General features: G+C 41.6%; 1 protein-coding gene across 1 annotated transcript in view; it reads left to right on the top strand.

The window, feature by feature from the left end:
• The first annotated feature begins 205 nt into the window (after positions 1-205).
• Positions 206-6,000, top strand: part of Shroom4 (shroom family member 4) — a 213,800-nt gene continuing 208,005 nt past the window's right edge. The window contains exon 1 of the mRNA XM_033760261.1: positions 206-242. The gene's annotated coding sequence lies outside the window, so the exon portion shown is untranslated. The remainder of the gene's footprint in view (positions 243-6,000) is intronic.

Genomic DNA, 6,000 nt, shown 5'->3' with positions numbered 1-6,000 from the left:
CTCCCTGCTTTGGAAAAAGTTCCTCTTTGGGGATGGGTGAACTTTTTTTTATTTTGTTTTTTGCTTGTTAGTTTTTTTGAGACAGGGTCTCTCTATGTATTTCAGGCTGTCCTGTCCTCGAACTCACTATGTAGCCTATGCTGGCCTTGAATTTGAGATGATCCTCCTGCTTCAGCCTCCTGAGTGCTGGGATTACAGGCGTGCGCCACCATGCCCAGCTTGGGATCGGTGAACTTCACAAGGTTTTGGTAGCAATGATTCTGTACCATATAGGGTCGCTTAGAGCTCTGAGATTGAGGCAGTATCTTCCTTTGTGTGTGTGTGTGTGTGTGTGTGTGTGTGTGTGTGTGTGTGGAGAGAGAGAGAGAGAGAGAGAGAGAGAGAGAGAGAGACAGGGAGAGGAAGGGAGACACTAACTGCACTGTAGTGTGTGTTCATTTAAAGTTCTTAGAAACCAAGACTGATTGAAGATAAAGGAGGCGGAGATCAGTTTGGGGATACAGACAAAGGAGAAATAGGAAAAGTAGGGTGGGATAACAGGACAGAACAGAAGACATACTCAAACTACATCTTTGCTCTTTTCCTGGCCCATCTTTTTTTGCCCTGTTTTTTTTTTTTTTTTTTTTTTTTTTAGAGATTTTGCCCTGATTTTTAAAGACAGGGTCTCATCGTGTAGTTCGGACTGGCCTTGAACTCACTATGCCTCAGATTTGCAACTATTCTCCTGCCTCAGCCTCCTGAGTGCTGGTATTACAGGTGCACACCAACAATGAACTCTTTACTTTTTGTTTTTATTTTTGATATCTCCATCTTGCATAGTGAAGCAAGTGGGTACTAGTCAGTGTGTGGAACAAAATAGGGTGAGGAAGCAGAGTAGCCAGGAGGAGAAAGAAGCTTCATCTCCCTTTTCATAATACACAATGATGTTGCTGTGTCATTTTACTCTCTCTAGATCCAAGTGTGTTATTTGCTGACAAGCGTAGGCACACTTGCCCTATCGTTATCACAGATGGTATGAGAATGAACTGGGAAACCCTAATGCTGTTTGCTACCCTTACCCTAGAACAATGACAGGGCAAGCTCTTTAAACTGTTTTTAAGCCCTTCTCTGGATTTCCACTCTGACCTGTTTTCTAGAAGCACTCAAAGAGGCCGTTGAGACTTCAAGAGGACCTGAATGGTCAGACTGAGGTTATCTGATAATTGGTAGTAAAAGTGGATGAAATTTTGTTTTACGTTTTATTTGTTTATTTTGCAGTACTGGGGATTGAACCCAGAGATTGCTCAGCTACAATTCCACCTCTTTTTAATTTTTTTTTTGAGCAGGATCTCACTAAGTTGCCCAGGCTGGCCTCAAACCCATGATCCTCCTGCCTCAGTTTTCATAGTAGCTGAGACAAGGTAGAGCAAGAAGGGTGAGTGGTAAAACTTGACCAATCGTTGGGCTGTTCTACAGAACACACCTGGTACTCTGTTGAGATTCACACATATGCTCTCTGGCATGAAAAAAGCCAAGCCTGTTTGTTGTGAAGTTTTCCTCCCCAAAACCTCAGGCAAAGAAAATATTTCAACTCCAGCTGGAAGAAACTTGAGCACTATTTTTTGAAAAATTAAAATGATTTTCCCTCTTGCTCTTTGCAACTCCTTTCCCAGGAATTTCTTTAAAAAGAGAAGAATCAATCAGATTTGAGATCAATAGTTATAAAGGTATTATCTGGAAAGAATATCATGGTTTTTATAGTTAGGCTTCTTTGAACCACAGGGAAAAGATGCTGACCTATGTATGAGAAGTTAATGAAGAATAGCAGAGATTGTGTGAAAGGCTGTTCTCATTCTCCATCACACACCCAAGTGTCAAAGGGCACACAGCTCAGTGCTGCAAGACTAATGCTGTTTTGGGTGGTGCCCTAGAATCCCAAATTTCAGAGTGAGAAGAACCTTTTGGAAATCAATTAATTCTAGATCATTTCAGGAACTTCCATAGTAGTGTTCTTTAGCTTGTTCTCTAGTGGTCCTGTGGAGCTCACTTTCTTCTAAGCTTGTCCATTTTATTGTTGGGAAGTCTTGGATATTGGCAACTTTTCTTTATGTTGAGCTGCAGTCATTCTCCTTCTGCTTATCCTCCATCAGTCCAAGCCCTGTCTTCTGGGACAAGACAGAACAAGTGTGTTTTTTTGTGTCTTAGGATAGCCTTGGGAGCACTAAAAGCAAAGCTCATGTCCCGTTGTATCGCCTTTTTAGGCTTAAGGCCCCAGAATTTTAGTTGTTTCTCATAGGCTTTGGGGTTCATCTCCCCACCTATGTCCACTCTGGATTCATACTAGCTTGTCCATGTTCATAAATTAGTGGATCTCACAGCAGAAAAAAAAATACTGAAGAGAGTGATCAAAAGATAAGACCATTTCTTAGGCGGAGTGACAGGGTTCAACCCCAGGGCCTTGTGCATACTAACCATGCACGGTGCCACTAATTCTCTCAGATATTCCATTCTTTTAAAGAATAAAGCTGAAGACTACTTTGGCTCTTTTGACAGCTGTCACACCAAAGTCGTGTGTCAAACAAAGCCTTTTAATAGAAATACCTGTGCTTGCTGCTAAGCCACACTTGCCTAGGGTCTCTACATAGACAATGCGGCAGAGCCACATAATAGATTTCTGAGGAAAATACTTCAGCTTCTACTATTTATTTAGAATTGGCCCTGCCCCTAGCCCAAGTAAGCTTGGGAAAGGGGTTGTAGGATGAAAGAAAAGACCTAGCCTTTGCTTCAAGGAGCATGCATGTTTATACAAAGAGGTTATTGAATTACGGAGGCAGAATTTGTATAATAAAGAAGGAAGTGGCATTTAATGAACAGTGTCAAAGTCAAAATTCCATTCTTTTTTCTTTTTAACCTCTCTGAACTTAATTTTCCCCTTCTGCGAAAAATAGTTGTCTCCAAAATTGAAAATGTTAACTGTATGTGACAAACTTACAGAGCCCCTGTGTAGAAATTTGGAGACAGAGGTGTCTGTCCCCATGCTCTGTCAGGTCTTTGTCTCTGCACAACTACCACTGGCACTGATTGCGAAGGATCTTGTAATCCTGGGGTCCTTGGGTTTTCTCTCTGGATCAGGAATACACACAAGAGTCACTCCTGCTGGAGGTCTTGCATCCAACACCTTATCTGTCCATGTCTCCATATTTACTAGTTGTCACTCGAGCTGGGAAAATACATTTGTTCAGTACTAAAGCCCTAATGAGAGAGTAGGTGGGAAAAGCGTTTCCTCCTCAATATTACTAATGGATAAGGGGTCTAGGAAAGAGAATTGAAATCTAAGAAACACGTCCCCACTGACACATGACAATTTTTAGTGGTTAGATTCAGAACAATTCTAGAGAGGCCTATTATTTATTTATTTAATTATTTGTTTCCATTAAGTTTATTGGCACAATTTAGGTATGCAATACAGTTGTATTCATCATTGGGATCTTGTACCTTTACATGACTTATCTTTTGTCCATTTCCCTGCTTTACATTTACCCCGTCCACCCTTCCCTAAAGACCTTGTTTCCATGTTTTTCCTTTTCTCATATTTTTCTTTTCCCTTCTTACCTTTCCTCTACCCCTCCTACTATTTAATCTATTGTATGTGACTAATGAAATTGCTCAATGTAACCATTATGTGGTTACATTTTGTCTACAGAATATAGTATTCAGAGCTCCAAGATGCTTATTTGCAGAAAGTACTCTTGAAAAAAAAATCCATAAATATTCATTGTCATTCCCTCCCGCTTCTCCTTCTCCCCTCCCCATCTCTCTCTCACTGGGGATTGAAGCCAAGGAGTGCTGAGGCATAACCCCAGCCTTCAAACATTTTTATACTTCGAGATAGAATCTTTATAGTTGCCCAAGTTGTCCCTGATCTGGAAATCCACCTGTCTTGGTCTCTTGGGCAGCTGGAGTTACAGGTGTGTATCATCATGCCTAGTTTGGGATTTCTTCTGCTATCAGTATTGAAGGTGTCCATAACCTTTAATGCAGGGACCAGATATATGTACATGTTTACATTTCCCCTGGAAACTGAACTGTAGGTTGACATTAGAGTTATTTTGTAAACAATAAGTGACTCTTTTATGTTTGTAAGATTGATATTGAGATCACTTTCGTTTAATTTCTGTGGATTCAAATACTTTGCTTCTTCATGCTCCCTTTCGACAGACTTCAATTAGGCATTAATGAATAAGTTATGAAACTTTTTTCCTGGCTAAATATTATGTTATAAGAACTGGGATAGGATAGAACTTTGTCTCATGACACCCCTTTACCCCATCAAGTGTAAATAGACGCAGTGCAAAGATTGTCGTGTGTGTTAATGTTACGAGGGATGATATGCTCTTCCTCACATCGCACTGGCATGCTTATTTAGGCACAGAGCCATGCTGGCTGGGCACTGAAGTTGAAAGTACTAAGATGACTTGATCTCTCTAAGTGAGCTCTAGCCTTTCTCCTTTGACTTCAGTTCACACTTTCCTCTTTCAATGTGAGTCTGTAAATATGCCATGCCACCGGATGAGTACCACTTTGGAGCAACAGAGACACATCTTGCCTACATATAGGCTGTCCTTCTTTTATGTCCAGTCTTTGCTCCCCAGCCCCCAGTCACCAGCTTCAGTTTTTGAGGCCTACAGTTTGGACTGTTCCTCTCAAATACCATTGCCTCTTTGTTCATTCATTGGCCACCCTGCCTTCTATCTAAAACTCAACTTTTTTTTCATTGATCACAGTGGGCCCTTCTTGTCTGCATGGAAGCTTTGTCCCTCTTGGCTCAGCCGTGCTTCCTGTGGGTGGGTGAGAGAAGCTCACAAGAGTTGAGGTTACTATGTGTGAAAATACTCAGAAAATCATGGCAGAATCAGACAGAAAATTTTTCACATTGCATCTGTCTCTATCCTGTTTCAGTGAAGACACCTCACAGTTTGCTGAGTAACCTTGGCATGTTCTTTCACCTTTCTTAGGCTCCTATTTCCTCCGAGATCCTCCATGGGAAAAGTTTCTGCTTTCCTGTTGGATTTCTGAGGGCTCCAGTATCCTTGCTTGTCTAGACCGTGGGAGCCAAAGTGCAACTGATAGTAGATGATCTTACAGTGCAATCATTGCTTTTTTCCACACTGCTGCTTCCTATCTTTCCAGCGGTGGCTGTTTCCTGGTGTGTTCCCAGGGATGGCATGGTCTGTTAACTTTCGCTTGGGCCTTTTAATGTTACATCTATGAGGAATGTAGAAGGTGGAACTCATTTGACAGGATCAAGGGTTAAAACTAGTGAGGAGCGACCCTTTGTGGTATTTGCTGGGCCCCACCCTGACGTCACTCAACAGGTTCTTAACTGCATGGTCTTCTCTTCCTGAGCCTCTGGCAGGGGAATTTTGAATGGTGCTATACTGCCTATCATTGTATATCAGAAACGGATTTTTCTTTGGAGGGAGAGGGTTGGAGGTGAGATGAGGTAGAGAGCTAGAAGCAAAGCTGGTTTGACTAGTTACTCTGGTAAGGGGTTAGAGCCTCATGGCTGCAGCCTCATCTTTCCTTATGAGAGGATGACAAGTTAAAGCCTTGTCTTTGTTGGCCTGTCTTTCTGTTTTCCATTTTTTGCTTTGTGTTTGATTTAAGTAAAAGTCTCCTGAAAACTTCTACAGATAGCTTTTAATGGCATCTTATATGTGACCATGGGAATGAATGATAACATCTGGAAGCCTGGAGGGTGGGTGTATCAGACCTGACTCTCATGTTATTTAGAGGAATTGAGTGAAACTTTGGGACTTTCTTCATTTCTACTGACAGTCAAGAAGGATCAAAACAGTAGGCTAAATAGTAATCAGGCAAGGGTCTGTATACTTGCAAATCTTCACTGAGTGCAGGCAATGTAGTTGGGTTGGATTTCAGCAACCTCTTAAACCCAAAGAATGGTCAAGGCCTAGATATGGTGGCGGCAGAAAGGAGTGGACCTGTTCTGTGGCAAATATT

The sequence above is a fragment of the Fukomys damarensis genome, unplaced genomic scaffold, assembly GCF_012274545.1.
Source record: "Fukomys damarensis isolate Sample0158 unplaced genomic scaffold, DMR_v1.0_HiC HiC_scaffold_39, whole genome shotgun sequence".
NCBI classification, from domain to species: Eukaryota; Metazoa; Chordata; class Mammalia; order Rodentia; family Bathyergidae; genus Fukomys; species Fukomys damarensis.
Note: the sequence above shows the minus strand (reverse complement) of the source record. Positions and strands in the feature narration are given on the sequence as shown.